We start from the raw sequence: 16,575 nt of genomic DNA on the forward strand, positions 1-16,575 counted from the left end.
ACCTCCTAGTCTCTAGGCCTGCAGGAAGAATGACTCATCTGCACATCCTGCCTTCTGTGCCTCTGGCCCTGGTGGTTTTGGTGCAGAGCGAGGGTGGCCAGGTTGTTGGATGAGGCCAGACCTGTACTTGGGGGAGGGCCAGTACCCATAAACTGGAGAGGATGGGGTTATGGCTTCATGATGCCTGGGTTATTGGCCACTAAAGGGGTGGGGGGTGAGGTAGGAGGGCCTCTGCCTTGCCATGGTGGGCAGGGAAGAGGTTAACAGTGGGAGCTGCTTGTGGCAGATGGGGGGCAGGAAAGAAGGGAAGCACATCTGGAGTTTGTTCTGTCCCCGCCCTGCCCCGGGGAGGCCTGAGTCACTGTACTGCCAGCTCAGTGCGCAGCCCTCATCCTGCTGGGGCCCCGCGCTGCAGCCTGGCTTTTCCCTGCAGCCTGGCTTTTCCCTGCCACAGCCAATTGGAGCCTGCATCACTGGACGCCTCCGGTTGCTGGGCAGTTTTCCTTGTCTGCCAGGGACGCTTGTGCCACCGGAGCACTACCCAGAGCTGGTGTCTTCATGCCCCAGGGAGGCTGGGGGTCAAGGCCGGGAAGAGGGGGGCTTGTTGGCTGAGAAGGGTGTGATCTCGGAAAATGGGTCGATTGAGAGGAGTCTTCACTTGCAGGCAAACCCTCAGAGCCTCCACAGAGGAGGGCTGAAACTTCGAAGTAGGAGGGGTCTGGGGCCCCTAGCTCAGTTGACTTCAATAAAATTCAGAGCCTGGAGTGTGAATGGGAAGGGCTGAGACTTGCTGTAGTTTGTAGATAAACCAGTAGATGCTGGTTATAGGCAGCTATTTATTTTAGCTTTGTTGGCACTTCTGCTTAAGTCACTTATTAAGAAGTTGAAAGCCTTTAAAGTTCTTCCAAGAAAGACCTGGAATTGTCTTCATGTCCTGCTTTGAGCTGGAGCTGGACAGCTGCTGTTCTCCCCGGGTCAGCCCCATCCCACCAGCTGCCCACATGCCCCAAATGTGCCACTTCCCCTTTTAAAGGTGGGGGGAGGGTCTAGAATGTTAGAGGGAGCGGAGTGAAGTGCTTTGGAGGCCCCACCCCATCATTTCTGAAATTAATACTGCAGTTTTCATAGCAACTGGCACTGTGTTTGCAGAACCCAGAACTTTCCCTGTGCACACGTCAGATGGAGTTTTCTGCGTGACTGTAGTTTTCTGGGCTCCCTCAGCTAGTATGGCAACAGGCCTGTAACTCCCCCACGTCACTGTAGTCCGCTGTGTACTTGTAGCTCTGGGGGTCCCCACCCTGTTCTCTTCTTCCCCCATAAAGCTGTGGAGCTAAAATATTGGCGCTCCTGAAAGGTTAGAGAAACTGTGCCACCTGCCCTTGTCTGTTTGCTCTGATCAGTCTGGCGTGGCTCCCGGAGCTGGCCGTCGTCTTACTCCAGTGGAATTGCTGGGATGTCCCAGTGCCCCAGCACCCAAGCAAGGGCTGGGTGGAGTGGGCATCATGGGCTTGCTGGAGACCAGCACTTGAATCCCTTGAGTCTCAGCAGAGGACGAATACCTTGGCCAGGTGATGCTGGTGTAGTGTGACCGTGGACTTTTTCAGTGCTGCAGCCCCCCCTCCCCACTTTGTTTTCCCGATTTCCTCAGAATTCCAAGGGAGTCTGTTGACTCTACCTTTTTTTACACAATGGGCAGTGTGCAGATCAGGGGCTGGATGGTCAGCCAGTTCAGGGTTATTTCTGATAGGATCTCCCCTGGAATGCGCCTCTACTTCCAGCTGCCCCCACCCCTCTGCAGCAGGAGCAGCTGTCATGTGAGGGCCTCTCCGCTGGCTCAGCCCTTTTGCAATCATCTGGCTGGCTCTGCTGGGATGGGGGTGGACACGAGGATGGGCAGAGCCAAGGGGTAATTGAGGGGACATGGCAGGGTATGGGGAGCTGCTGAAGCGCGAGGAGAGCTATGGTGCTGAGCGAGCGAGCGAGCGAGCGAGTGAGCGAGCGTGAGGGAAGAAGCATTGCCAGGGTCAGGTAGGAGGAGTGGAAGCAGCTGAGCAGGCCAGGGAGTCAGGGCCCCCATCACAGGAAGTGAGATTGGCAGCTTGCGAGGTGTAGGGGAGTTGGTGATAGCGGGGCCCCTGCCAGTCATTTTTCACGATCCACATTGCCCTTGACTCACAGGGAAAGCCACAGGGTGCTTTCCGGCCAGTCCTCCTCCATGTGAGACCTGAGTCACTGAGTTGCCAGGGTGTTGGCTGCCCCATGGTGACAGTGCCTGTGCCCTGCCCTGCCCCACCCCACCCCCTCCCACTGTTAGGACAGAGGTTAGGGACACACCCCTTTTATAGCGCTCTCTTCAATAGTGACTTTGACTCAGACTTAACAGAATGTACCTCGTGCAAGGACTGCCCGAGACTCTGTCAAGTTCTCTGTTCCACGTGGGAGCAAGCTGGAACCCAGAGAGGGGAAGTGACTTATCAAGGGTGCATCCAAGACTTTCCACTGTTCTTGCAGCCACTCCCTGAGTCACAGAGTCATGGAAACCAGCAGCTTTCTCTGAAAAGCTTAGGAGTCAGTGTGGTGGCCTCAGCACAGAAGGTTTTGGAGGGCGGGGAGAGGGTGGCACGGGGAGGCTTCCAGCAGCCCAGAGGAGCTCTGTGGTCAGAAGCGGAGACGTGGAGGAGCCCCGGGCAGGGTCAGCTGCAAGCAGTCCAAATCCTGGGGCGGGCAGAGGGCACAGGACTTCGAGTGACAGGAACCTCAACTATGTGGTGACTCAGGCTCTGGGCAGCCTAGGCCCTTCCTTCCCTGCTTAGCCCGAGCTTGGGCTGAACCTGGGGAAGTGTGAGAGCTGCAGAGGGGAGGGAGGCCCGTCTTCCCTTCCCCTGGGGGCACTGGAGTTGCAGGGACGGTTGGGAGGAAAAAGCAGATTCCAAGAAAGGGGCGAGGAGGCCGGTGTTCCTCGCATTCTGGGCCCCTCCCTCCTGCTCCCCGCGGGGAGGGGAGCTGGCTGCTCCCTTCATTCCAGCTCCCTCCCTCGGCCGCTGTTTACAGCTCTGCCCGCCCAGTCCCCAGTTTAGTTCTGAGCTCTTCTGTTTTTTCTCTCTCCCTCCCTCCCCTCCCAGCCGCGTGCATGCAGTCCAGTTTTGCCGTTTCTTTTCCTTAATGTCAGGTTCACCTCTCCTCCTGTGTTCCTGCTCCCACAGTGTCCCAATACGCGCCCTCACTGCTACTTGGAATCCAGCATGGCCCTGGGGCCACCCGCTCTCCTCTCCTGACCGATTTCCATTCCTTTCTCTGGCCTAGGCAGTCTTCCCTTGCCTTTTTCCTCCCAGACTTTCTGCTCTGGAGACAGAGCCTTGGGTCTCTCCTTCTGTAACCAGCTTTAACTTGGGTTCTGCTTGGGCCTGAAGATTCCATTAGGATTTAGCGTCATGGGAGTTTCCTGATGTCACAGCTGTCTGATCTGTTACTCAGATCAGGAACTCCTGATCTGAAGTTTCAGGTTTAAACGTGGGCCAGGATTTGAGCAGAACTGGGGAAGGCTGATTTTACTTGACTTCTTAGAGTTAGGGGGTTGGGGTTTGAGAATTGCTTAGGAAGTAATGTTTGCATTCCAGAATCACCCAACAGGTTTGCTATTTGACTGAGAAAGATGACAGATTAGGAAGTGCTGAAGGGAGTGGAGAAGGACCTGTTTGGCAGGGATGCTAAGCCCAGGGCAGGTGGGTGTATGGGGTTGGGAGGTGAGGTCTCTGATTCCTGGGGAAGGAGTGTGCTTCTAAAGAGAGAGCAAACACACACATAAACACACACACGCACACACCACTGACGCACACGTTGCTTCCTTTCTGGGATCAGAGTTTAAAGAACGATTACCCTCTGATCCGCCAGCCTCTTTCCTTCCCTGCAACATGCTGGTTTCAGAAAAGAGGTCGGCCTAGAAAGAACGGGAAGGGGAATCCCCTGGCCAGGGCCCTGCCCACAGAGCTCCCCTCCGTGGTTACCATGGAAACACGCATAATAGGAACAAAACAGAGACGTGTTGCCTGGCAACAGAGCAGCCCAAGGTTCACTGCACACACAATCCTACAGGGAACCCCCCTCCCCCGGGAGGGGAGGGAGTGTCGCCTCTGGGGAAGCTGGGGGATCCCGAGGATGACAGTCCTAGAACTCACTTAGCTTTGCCAGGGAGTCTGGAGGGCTGTGGTGTGGCACAGCTCTGAAGGCGGCAGGAAGACCTGCCTTCTCCCTGATAGTCACCTTATTTTGACAAAGGCGCCTGAAATCTTTGAGATGATAGGTTTTGCTTGCAATGCTGGGATATAGGGTGTGTGTGTGTGTGTGTTTGGGGGAGGTGGCAGTGTAGAAGACCTAGTAGAAAAAATAGCTTCCAGTTTTCTCACAGCACAGGAGCCAAAGAGCTCAGAGGACAAAGTAAAGGGAGTATCAGAGACCCTTCCTTCTGGGAAGAGCAAAGATTCTTGCCGGGTTCTCTATGAGCCCTAGCACCATCACAGCTCCCCCACCCAGTGCTGGACACACACAAAATGTTTGTACAGTTGCCTGGGAGATCTACAGGTAGGGGAATTGCTCCCTGGGGGTTGAGAGCCCTGGGGGAAGATATGACATCAAGAGTGACAGGTTGCATCTGAGCTCACTCAGCCGTGAAGACAGACTGCTGTGTGCCAGCCACTGCTGTAGGCTTGCAGAGGGCAAATGCCCCTGCCTTCACGGAGCTTAAATGCTAGTGGGAGCTCTGACTCCTGCTTCTCCAAGTTTTATAACTTTAGGTTGATCGCTAAGCCTTATTGCCAGCCTCCCTCCCAGGGTGTGTGAGATTAATGAGCTGACATAAAAGTCCCTGCTGCTAGGTTAGACACAATCACTATGAAGGGAGCTTTGGGGGGTGGGTGAGGAGGGCTTCAGTGCTAGGCACAAGAAGAAGGGTTGGCAGTAGCTTCCAAAAGTGTGTATGCTTGCACTTACACCTTGACAACTGCTAAAAGTATTCCACTTCCGCGCGCTGAGGACGCTGATCTAGGAAGCTCCACCTCTGATAGTAGCCAGCATAAACATGGATTTTAAAAAATTGTAAAAATTATATTTATTAAGTTAGATTGTTGGAGAGAGAGAGAGAGAAAGAGAGAGAGGGAGAGAGAGGCTATCTGCTGGTTCACTCCCCAAATGCCGATGAGAGCAGAGGCTGGGCCAGGCTGAAGCCAGGAGTCTGGAACTTGGTCTGGGTCGCCCCCATGGGTGGCAGGAACTCAAGTACTTGAGCCATCAGAAGGTGCACAACAGCAGGAAGCTGGAAGGGGGAGTGAATCCAGGGATTCCCATACGGGCTGCAGGCGTCCCAAGCTGACTCTTAATTGCTACACCAGTGCCCACCTACGATCCCGGGGGGTTAGGGGGCAGGGTGGCGGTTACTCCTTCTCTAACCTCCTAGCCTGGAATGGAGAGGAGCCAGCCTGCAGAACCACATGCACTAAGTGATCCTGACACATTATTCCCCCCCGAATGAAGTACCTGCACAGTGATCCCTGCTCTGAAGCTGCTCTCCAGACCAGCCTCACCCTCCTGCCTTCTTCCCTGTTGACCAAGAGGGTGGCCAGAACAAACAATGGAGCAGATAAGTTGGCTCTGAGCCCAGGACTGCTCACCTCTGCTCTTTAGCTCCCGAGGGCCTGCTGGGGCTGGGGTGAAGGCACAATGTCCGTGCTCTCAGCTTCTCTGTTTCCTTTTCCTCCCTCCAACCTGTGTTTTCATGGCGTATGTCCCACCAGAGCTATCTTTCTGAAAACTTAGATGTCAATCAACTCCTATTTTCATATACACTGAGAACACTTGCTCTTTCAAGGGGTCAAAAAAAAGTTAAAAACATTTTGGCAAACTGTTAAAAACGGTTACTTCGGGAAGGGAGAGGGACTGGGGTATGGAAGGATGTGGATGTCACTTTATTATTCTTTTTGTATTGTTTACATTCTTCACCATATGGAGGTATTGATTTTATTTAAATGTCAACAGAGATTATCTGCCTTGTAGGATTACAGGCCACTTTATCTTAATCTATATTTAAAGAGCCGAAGCAGAAGCAATGTTATTTAAAATAAAATGTAAAAAGCCAGGGGCTGGCGCTGTGGTGCAGTGGGTTAAAGCCACAGCCTGCAGCACGGGTGTCTCATATGGGCATCAGTCCATATGAGAGAGTCCCAGCTGCTCTATTTCCGATCCAACTCCCTGCTAATGCTCCTGGAAAGGCAATGGAGGACGGTCCAAGTGCTTGGGCCCCTGCACCCATGTGGGAGACCTGGAAGAAGCTCCTAGCTTCCATGTGGCCCAGTCCAGTTATTGTGGCCATTTGGGGAGTGAACCAGTGGATGGGAGATCTCTCTGTTTCTCCTCCTCTCTGTAACTCTGCCTTTTACCTGTGTGTGTGTGTATGTGTGTGTGTGAGAGAGAGAGACATAGAGAGAGGTAGAGACAAGGAGAATGCTGGTGGCCGGATCTGCCTCGCCTGTGTGTCTGCATGTCTGTGCCTGTCTGAATGTCTATACAGTGTCTCCACCTTTCTGTGTCCATTACATGAGTGCCTGCATGTCTGTCTGTAGCGCCTCTTGCTGTCTCTTCCCTCCCCCCCAGGGCCTGTACCCTGTGCGGGTAACTGGACCTGGACACAGCCCCCAGGGCTGGCAGAAGAGCTGGTTGACTGCCGGGTATTTTTAGCTTGTAAACATGTTTGCCATTTCAGAGGACAGGGCCAAGCTGGTCTCAGCCCCAGCCCACTCCTGATTCTGCAGAGAGAAAGGCGCTTTGGCCTGCGCCAGGCCTTCTCAGCCCTCCAGCCTAAGAGAAGGAAGGGAAACTGTCTTGGAGTGGGCAGTGGGTGGCCACCTAGAAGGGCAGGATAAGAGGAGTCACTGGGGGGAAGAGGAGGGGGGTGTAGCTTGCACCCCATCATTAAGCATTTAATAAGATCTCCGTGTAGTTAGAAGTGGCTGTGGGAATTGGTTGTAAACTGGGAAACAGAGCCCTGCAAGTGAGGAGGTGGAGGAGGAGCTCAGAGAGGGGCTCCAGCAGGACGGGAGTTGGGGCCGAGGGAAAGCTGTGGCTCTGACTCCCGGCCTTGGGAGGGGGGTGTCTGGAGTGGAAGGTGGGCAGCCGGGGCCTCCTCCAGGGGCTGCCGGCCTGACTCCCGCGAGTCGCTGCAATGCCCCGGTGACCCTAAGCCCTGGAAGTGGGGCCCGCGGCTCTAAGCTGATTCTTGCCCCCCACCCCGAAAGAGAGAACGCGAGAAATGGGCGCGGGGCACGGAGCTCAGGAGCCAGGAGAGGAAGCGCAGTTCCCTGAGTAGAGTCCTAAAACGTCCGCGTCAGGCCGTGGGCCGCGGCTGCACCTCCAAGGTCCCAGGCGCTCTCAGCCCCTCCTGTGAAATGGGCTGATTCCCAGTTCCAGCTGTGAGGATGAGCCTCGGGGAGCTTCCAGGAGTTTCGCACCGATGAAATCACACCCTGCACACATTGGAGGGTGGGTCGCGGCAGCGGGCGAGGGGCGCGATGAGGGAGGAGCCGACGCCCCTTGTCCCCGAGCCCCTTGGCGAACCCGCAGCAGCCCACTGCCGGGTCTCTGCACTGTTGGCCCCACTCGCTCGTCCCAGACCCGTTCGGGCCCCGCCCGGCCCCGCCCTCTCCCCACAGCTCCGGGCAGACCCGCCCGCTGGAGCCGGAGTTACAAGAGCCGCCTCCGCGCGCGGGGGCCCGGCCACTCGGAGCAGCTCTGCCGCGGGGACTGCACCGCCCGCCCTGCCGGACCCGCCCCGACCGGGGCTCGCCGCCGCCAGCAGCCGCAGCACCGCGACCTCGCGCCCCGCGCCGGCTATGGCTGTGCCCTGGGGCTGAGCGCACAGGTAGGGGCTCGGGACGCACCGTGGCGCGATCGGGGGTCGGGGCACGAGGACGTGCGAGGGAGGTGGGTTGCGGGGCGGGCTTGGGCGAGGCGCGTGGGTGTGTGTGCGTGGGGACGGCGCTGTGAGGCTCCAGACAGTTTGGGGCAAGCTGGGCCGCCCAAGGCCTCCCGGGGAGGCAGCGCGTCGCGCCTGGGGAGCGGAGCTCTCGCCTCCGGAGTTGGGGCGCAAGTTGAGCAAAGTTGGGAAAATTGCTCTCAAGTGCGCTTTGCTCCGCTGCGAATTTCGCTCGAGAGCAGACTGTTGGCCCCCCGCTGCATCGCCGGGCGCCCGGCTCCTGGCCTGGGTGTGTGTGTGTGTGTTGTGTGTGTGTGGGGGGGTCCCCGTCCCACACCCTCACTCCTTGGGGCGGTGGCTCCGTGCGCCGCTCCGTTCCTGTGCCTTGTTTACTGGAGAAGTTTCCGAGCTCGCCGCCGCAGCCCCCGGCCCCTCCCCGGCGTCCACGCCCGCGCCCCTGCCGCTGTCCTTCCGTGCTCCCGCACCTCCGCCCGGGCCTCGCGTCCCGAGTCCTCCCGGCCCCACCCGCTTCTGCGCCCGCCGGCCTCTCCCTTTCTCGCTCCTGGCAGCCCCCTCAGCCCCCTCCAGCTGCCCCGCCCTACTCTTGCCCCTCCGCGCTCCCCGCTCCAGAGAACTCCCTTCTTCCTCCAGGGCCGCCGAGCCTGGAAGTTCGTAGCGCGCCTCCCTGCGGGTTGGGTGGGAGTGGGGGTGGGGGCCATAATTAGGGAGATTCCTGCACTGGGGTGGGCGGGGAGGGGGGCTGTGCAGCCCTCAGGACCACCCCTTCCCCTCCAGAGGCGGCACTTTCTCCTCCACCCAACTCCCAAACCCGTCCGGGCGGGATGGCCCCCGCCCCAGCGCCTGGCCCGGCGCCAGCAGCCTGAGGAATGTGGTGGTTGGAGCCGGTGACTAATTCAAACCAGAACTCGGGGGGAGTGGTGAGGGGCAAAGGGGAGGGGGAAGGGGGCCGTGTGTGGGCGGTGGGGGGCAGGAGCCGGACTCGGCGTCGGAGGAGGTCTTAGCTCCCCTCCCTGGAACCGTGCGCCCAGTAGGTGCGCTCCAGGAGTGAGCGCGGGGCAGCGCGGTCCCGCGGCGGGCTGGAAAGGCAGCGTGCTTAGGGTGTGTGCAGAGAACGGAGTTATGTAAGGCTCTCAGGCAGGGAGGGGTGTGCAGCGTGCGGGGCTGGGCGCCCCCTGCAGTGCCAGCGCCGTGGGTGGGGGCGCAGCCCGTAGTGGCGCCTACCAGGAGAGCTTTGAGGGGCCCGGAGCAGGGCTGGCCGCGCCCCTCGTGGGAGGGGGCGGTCAGGGGTCCGGGGGACTTCGCAGCCCTGAGCCCCGACGGCCAGGTGGTGGCCGGCTCTGGCACGTCTCTGCACAGGGCGTGGCGCTGGCCGCAGGGAGGGTAGGGCGAGGTGTTTGGGAGCAGATTTGCGGGAAGGCAGCGTGGGAGCCTCCCACGGACGTGGGGTCCTTAGAGAACGACCCGGAGAGCTACCCCCGTAGGGGGCTCCCAATAATTGGCTTGGAAACTCTCTCCTCCGTTAAAATCCACCCTCTGGCTGCAGGGACCCTCTTCACTGGCAGCCCTTGGCCGAGCACGTGATAGGAGCTGGGGTTGACTTTGTGGGATCCGTGATCCAGGGGGAGGTCGTGGCAATAGGGGAGTATCGGGTGGTGGGGGAGGGAGGGAGAGACTCACGGTGTCCTGGGGTGTGTGTGTGTGTGTGTGTGTGCGAGGGGCTCAGCATCTACAGCGGTGTGATTGAGAGGAGTAGATCGCCCCTTGGTCCCCGCCCCAGTGAAGGAAATCCGCGGGGTAGGGTGTGGCACTAACGCTTTCAGAAGCTGAATGGGGAAGCTTCCTTCTCTTCTTAGGGACTGCAGGGCTGGGGCTGCCCAGAGTAGGTAGAATGTGCAGAGCGGGGAGTAGAGGCGAGCACCGGTTTTAAGGGCTCGGAGTCATGAGCTGTGAGGTGAGGAGGGTGGAGGGGAGCCCTGAGCTGTGCTGGTGGAGGCCTGGGGGTCTCAGGGACAGGAGGTTGGACAGTGGCTGAGCCCCTCTGGGAGGCTGTTGTTCCTAAGAGGTTCTGCATGGGGACCTCACTCACAGAACTAGGACACCTGGAGATCCTCCCGGCTCTGAATCAGGGCTCCAGGTCTGGACAGCTTGAAGAGCTGACCCCACAGAGCCGAGGATACAGTCTCAGGCCCAAGGTGGGACGGGAGAGGGGAGGGAGGAGGCCAGCACTGGTCAGGGCAGGGCATGGACTGGGAGTGGGTGGGGTCGGGGTCTCCCAGTTTCCCTGCCATCACCAGGCTGGATTCCTTTCGCTCAACTTGGAATTGGCTGGCCGACCTGGGCGAGCAGGCGCCTGTGCCTGCGAGCTGCTTTGAGGGGTTGGGGCAAAGCCTGGGGGCGGAAGGGTGTGTGGGGCACTGGGGCGTGGTCACCACCTTCTGTAGAACTTGGGAACCGCCTGGGGTCAGACGGGGAGGAAGACTGGGAGAGCTCGTCCGACTCCTGTTGGGAGCTTTGCCTGGGCTCTCTCTTCTGCTACTCCCTGACACCCCTGAGGTTCTGTCCCCAGGCTGGGCTGACCACGCGCTTGTGCATACTTAGTTTGAGGAAGGGGGGTGGCTTCAGAATGTGCCACTTCCCTTGGGCAGTGGCAGTGGCTCTGTCTGGGTTTCTCTGTCCCCTACTCCCCTTGCCCCCAGCTTCATCCAGGCTCCCTGGGAGCTGGTGTTTTCTGTGGGCTCCTACCTTCCAGCTGGACTCCCAAGCCTCCCCGGAGCATGGACAGCTTCCCCTGCATGGCTGGGCTGTGCCCAAGTGTATGTGTGTGTGTAGGGGGGTGGGGAACAGGTGGGTGGCTACAGCAAGACTTTGCAGGAATGTGTGTATACATTTTGATGAGATTACTTGCCTCGGTTCCCACTGGGGCTATGGCTGTGCTGACCTGTCAGTGCTGGGATCGCTGGTCTGTGTTGGCCTTGGGCCCCCGTGACTGACGGTGTCACAGCCTCTGTGTCTCTGAGTGAGGTGTGTGTCATCACAGGTGAGAGTGTTCCCATGCTGGCTGTGCATGGGGGTCCCTGCATTGCGGTGGGCCTGGCTCTGTCACCTCTGCCTGTTGTTGCAAGGGTGCTGGTGGTGGAAATTTCATGCAAGTGTCAGGAGCCAGTAAGGAAGCTCCAAAGTAGGTTTCTCGATCCTGGACAGGTCTGGGCCCTGGAGTTTGTGTGCAGAGGCCGGAGACAGAGCAAGGACAGCCCTGGGAACACAGGCCTGGCTGAGCGAGGCACTGCACACGGCCTGTCTGGGAGGGGCATCCTGCCCGGTCCCCGGGGGCCGGAGCGGAGGTTCTGGGGGAAGGGGAAGTGCCTGGAGCTGATCCCGGCTACGTGTCCCGGCTGTGCTGGGGGGCGGCACTTTGGCGGCTGAGCCCCGGCGGCCTGGCCCTGCGCCCCTGCACTGGCGTGGCCTGCCCGCTGGGGGGAGCGCGCACGGCGCCCTCTCGGAGGCGGCTGTGGGTGGGGCCTCCGGGCAGCTCCCCAGCTGCTATCAACGCCTCAGGTTAGGACCCCGTGGTTACTCCCCCCTTTCAGCTGAGGAGGCTGCCACCCTCAGAGGTGGCGTCCTGATGTCAGTGGTCCCGAGTGCTGTGTGGCCACGGGTGGGGACTTCCCACCGGGAGAAGGTCGTGCTGTCCCCAGGTTCCTGTCGGGAGGAGGGGGGACAGTCCCTCTTGCTCAGGAGTAGAGGAGGGAATCCCCCTCCCTCCTGGAAATGAGAACTTGGGTGTTTTGGGGCTTGGAGCTCTCTGGGTGAGAAGGAGGAAGCTGTGTGTAGCCAGGGTGGAGATGTGGAGAAAGAGAAAGTGACCAACCGGCAGGGGCTGCCCTTGGAGGGGGCTGCCCTGGAGGTCGCAAACCCCAGCTCTGGGGTGAGGGGCTGTGGAAAGAGCAAGGCTGCAGAGGAAAAAGTTCCTCCTGGTGGGAGCTGTGGGCTGGACCAGCACCTGCCTCCCTCAAGGGCAGGGAGCAGGGAGCAGGGAGCCCACGGCTTGGGCAGGTGCACACACAGAGATGGAGGCACAGCCTCTGGGACTCAGGTCCCAGGTCGAGGGGCCTTGTGACAGGCATGTGCTGTGCACTGGTAAAGGCTGGGGCGGCGGGCCTGCTCTGGGCTGACCCCCGAGGTCTCTGTGTGCCCGCAGCGTGTGTGTGAGTGTGTGTCCCTGTGTGGCTTCCTGTCCTGCAGCGTGTTCTCCCTGGTAATTCTACTCTCTGTCCCCCTTGCTCCCACCACAGAGGTAGGAAGTGCCTCCTTGGAATGCACGGGATGGGTTTGTAAAAGCTCTCAATGCCTCTTAGGTTCCATCAGCTGCCCTTTTCCAAACGGAAGTCTGGCAACTGCATCCTTGGGGTCCGTTGGTGGCTTAGGTCCGGGAAGAGATGGCACCCCTGTATTTCTCCTTGTTTCTCTGGGGTGAGGGTCACCTGCCAGCCCCCAGGTAGTGACAGTGCTTGCCTCGCCCTGCCAGATGAGTGCCTGCCTCTAGAGTCTGGTGTGCATGGAGCCCCAGAAGGGGACGACTGTGTCCCACCTGCTGGGGTGCAAGCAAAATCTAGGGGAGAGCTGGGTTCTGTGCAGCTCGAAGTCCCCAAGGACATGGCCTCAGTGAACCCCAGAACCAAAAGGCCTCTCAGATGCAGGGGCCAGGATGCCTAGGACTGTGCTTTCTGGGTCTGCTCTCCCCAAGCGGGCCTGGGGGAAGGGAGGCTCAGAGTCTGCCCCATCTCCCCCCCCCCGGGGGGGGGCGGTTTCCGTCCCCAGTGCAAATCTCACTTCTGCGTATCTCCCTTGTGCATCTCCCTCTGTGGTTTCTCGTGGGTCTCAGCCTGTGTCCGTCTTCACTGGTGGCTCCATTCCTCTACCTGGGTGAAGACTGTTGGTCCTGGAGACACAGAACTCCGGACTTGCATAGTAACTCAGTTTCACACTCAGGCAAGGGTCTTTTCTTCATGACTTTAAAGTCAGGATTGAATTTTTTTTTTAAAGATTTATTTTATTTATTTAAAAGACAGAGTTACAGAGAGAGGTAGAGCCAGAGAGAGAGAGAGAGAGAGAGAGAGAGAGATCTTTTATCCGTTGGTTCACTCCCCAGATGACCGCAACGTCCAGAGCTGAGCTGATCCAAAGCCAGGAGCCAGGAGCTTCTTCCAGGTCTCCCACTCGGGTGCAGGGGCCCAAGGACTTGGGTCATCTTCTGTTGCATTCCCAGGCCATAGCAGAGAGCTTCATCAGAATTGGAGCAGCTGGGACTCGAACCTGCGTCCATATGGGATGCCAGCACTGCAGGCTGGGGCTTTAACCTGCTGCACCACAGCGCCAGCCACAGGATATGAATTCTTGTCACGCAGGGTTGCTGGGGTGTTGCATGAGACCCCAGGCATGGGCTGCTGGCAGCATGGTCTCTGGTACACACACAGCAGCGAATTCTGTCTCTTTCTACGTGGCGGGAGCTTCCATTGAATGTGGAGCTTCCCCTTGCTCGTTGCCGCCTGCTCGGTGTTTATGAGAGGCCAAGCTTGCTGTGCTGGGTGTGTCTCTGTTCTTTGTATATCTGACTCCTCCTGCTTATTCGAGTTTCGGGCTTTCCCCCCTGCTGGAGGTTTTAACTTTGGGATGAGTCATTTCATTCTTGGGGTGGGACTGCCTCTCTGTGGCGCTGTGTGTGTGGTGGGCCGGTTGACTTGTGTATGTGCCGCTGTGGACGGGTGATCCTCCCTCGGAGTGCTGCCTCCTGTGTCCAGCCTGCGCTGGGTGATGCACGCTTGTGTGCCCCTCTGCTGTGTAGCTGGTGTTCAGGCTTGGTGTGTTGAAGCACTGAGGCCCACGGCGAGTGTCTATCAGTTTCTGTCATCTTGACACTGACGCTGGCAGCAAGGCAGTCTTTAGCTGTTGCAGCAGCCAGCCTGGGCCCCCTCCCTGGTTGCCATCGTGTTGGCTCTGGGGTCAGAGGAGAGCCCTGTTTCCTGAGAGCAGTGGAGGAAGGATGACCCTTTGGAGGAGGTCACCCCTGGCAGAGGCCTGGCAGAGACCCACCTTCCTGGGACAAGGCGTCTCCGGGATCTGCTTGGCATTGCCCTCAGTCCACAGGGGTAGGCCTGGGAAGAGCCCTGTTGCCCTGCACATCCTCTGTGGTTTCCAACTGCAGGGTGGCCAGTTCTTCTGGCTTGAACCACACTCTGTGCCGAAGCCTCGGACACGCGTGCCCGCAGCTTTGGAGCTGGAGTAGCCTTACCGTCTCCCTCTTGTCCTGTAGCCTTTGGCTTCTCCGCTCCGGCTCTGCTCCTTCCTGTGGTGACATGAGCCAGTATCCGGTGGGCTGTGGTAGTAGCAGCTAGGAGAGCCCCAGCACTCCCGTTCTCACTTTCCTGGGCATGCAGTGCTGTCCCAGAGCACGGTCTGCGGTGGGGGGGATCTCTCTCTCTGTGCTGTCTGGTATGGAAGCCAGCAGGCACACGCGGCTGAAATGCGGCTAGTGCAATCAGTGAACCGACATTTCAATGTAATGTAGATGAAAGAGCCACATGTAGTGCGTCCATCGGCCGGCATCTAGCCCTGAAGGCTTGTGCTACTCGGCTGGGCCGAGCAGCATTATTGCCGGTGCCAAAGACCCTCCGTTGGGCGGTAGCAGGACAGAGTCTTCTGCCTCTGGGAAGCTTGGTTGAACCTAAGGAAGGAAAGACCACCGGGCTTGGACCAGGCTCCGGGGCAAAGGAGAGGCTGAGGGCTGGGACCCAGAAGCCCTGCCACTATGGCTTCCTTTGCCACTGCCTTCTATATCCCCACACCTGTGCTAGGAGTGGAAGTGCCCAGATCAGATGAGAAGGGAGTGGTGTTTGGCTGTGCCAGGATGACGGGATCAGAGCCAGAGCAGGCAAGGGGCTTGGCAGCCTCACCTGGCCGGGATGCCATCGAGAGGCCGGCCAGGACCGGTCTGCAGCCTGGCTTGGGTCTACCAGCTCTTGAGAGGGAGGCCGAAGGGAGCCCCGGCCCCTCTTGCCCCTGGGGGTCTGGTCCTGGAGGCACTGTGTGGGCCTCTGGTTCTAGGCGTGATCCTCTGCATGTCTAGAGCTGCTGCGGCAGCGGCTGTGACTCACCGGGGAAGGGGGGAGGGTGGGGCCGACGTGTGGGCGAGGGTGAGCTGGCTGCTCGCTGCCCTCCGCTGACTGCTGCTGCTGGCTCAGCACCAGGATGCTGGGCTTAGAATAGAGGCCCTGCTCAAGGAGGAAGAAGGGTGCCAAGGCCATCTGCAGGGCTGGCTTCAGTTCCTTGTGAGAACCTGGGCTGGAGACGGTTTTCCGTCCGTGCCTCCGCCTCGCTCCGTAGCTGGCTTCTTAGAACTGGACTCTGGGAGAAGGTGCCGCTCGAGTCCTCGCTTCGCTGTGTCACCTTGGGAAGGGTCACCGTGACTAACACATCGGCCCCTGCCTGCTCGGAAGGGAGCTGGTGCTTCCTCACCCCTGTGCCAACAGCCCGGTCACCCCTGTGAACACCTGCGGCGCTTGGTACATAGCGAAGCGATGAGTTGGTCAAATGGAGAACAGGTGTTGAGGGCTGGGGTCTGTGTGTTTATCTCTCGTCTGTGTTGTCATCTGTCTCGGACGGGAACAGCTGAGTGCCTTGAATTTCCAGGAGTCACAGACCTGTCTTGGGGGGGGGCAAAAGCTAACACCTGCCAGGCCCCGTTCATATTTCATCCCCCCAGAAGTCTCCCAAGCCTTCTGGAACATTCAGAGGCTACATTGGTCACCCCCAGAGCACCTTACTCATAGTTCATATCCGGGGCGGGATCTAGGTTTTAACTCTCCCTCTCGTGCATGTGGCAGACAGTTGGGTCAGTTTGAGAGGACCCGGCGTGGCTGGAATCAGCACCAGCCTCAGTGCTGGACGTGCAGGAGGCCAGCAGGACACCCGTTTTGTTGACCAGTTGCCTGAGGCCTGGACGTAAACAACTGCAGGGCGGGGTTTGGGTGAGGCTCCCCCAACCGCTGTGATTTATAGCATCCTCCACACAACTCCACAGACTTGCTTCGGGTGGCTGCCGCCGCCATTTTGTGTGGGTGGCTGCAGGCCGGGCCGTATCCGGAGCCCTGCCTGCCGTCTTCCCAGGGCGCCTCTGCAGCTGATGGCTCATCCTGTGACCAGAGGGCATCCTCACCTATGGGGACCTGGCTCAGGGCCCGGTGTGGGCAGCCAGATGCGCCTTGACTCACTGCACGCCCGAGGCGGGCGGGCTCAGCTGTACTCTGGCCTCTTGGACTCGGGCTGATGGCTGGTGTGTGTGGGGGCTTCTTTTGTTCTGGTTGCAGCTGGCGGCAGGGCTCCCCCTGGTCCTGAGGACCCCTGTTGTCGCAGGGAGGAGGGCTTGTGATCGGCAGCAGACCTGACATGGCGCAGGGCACAGAGTCACTGACACAGGTCTGAGCCTGGTATGGTCGCTCTCTTACTGTGGACCCTGGGCAGGTTGGCCTATCAGAGGCTCAGTCTGTCTGTCTGTGAAATGGGGCGGTCATATCCTTCTCCCAGAGCTGCCGTGGAGA

At 59.2% G+C, this 16,575-nt stretch overlaps 1 protein-coding gene across 6 annotated transcripts in view; it reads left to right on the forward strand.

Moving 5' to 3' along the window:
• Positions 1–7,813: 7,813 nt before the first annotated feature.
• The window catches only part of AHNAK (AHNAK nucleoprotein), a 97,493-nt gene continuing 88,731 nt past the window's right edge, over positions 7,814–16,575 (forward strand). For 4 of the 6 annotated variants that reach the window (XM_062196007.1, XM_062196006.1, XM_062196008.1 and 1 more), the window contains exon 1: positions 7,814–7,906. The gene's annotated coding sequence lies outside the window, so the exon portion shown is untranslated. The other 2 variants (XM_062196005.1, XM_062196004.1) reach the window with 2 other exon arrangements.

This window comes from Lepus europaeus, chromosome 7 (assembly GCF_033115175.1).
Source record: "Lepus europaeus isolate LE1 chromosome 7, mLepTim1.pri, whole genome shotgun sequence".
In the NCBI taxonomy this organism is placed as follows: Eukaryota; Metazoa; Chordata; class Mammalia; order Lagomorpha; family Leporidae; genus Lepus; species Lepus europaeus.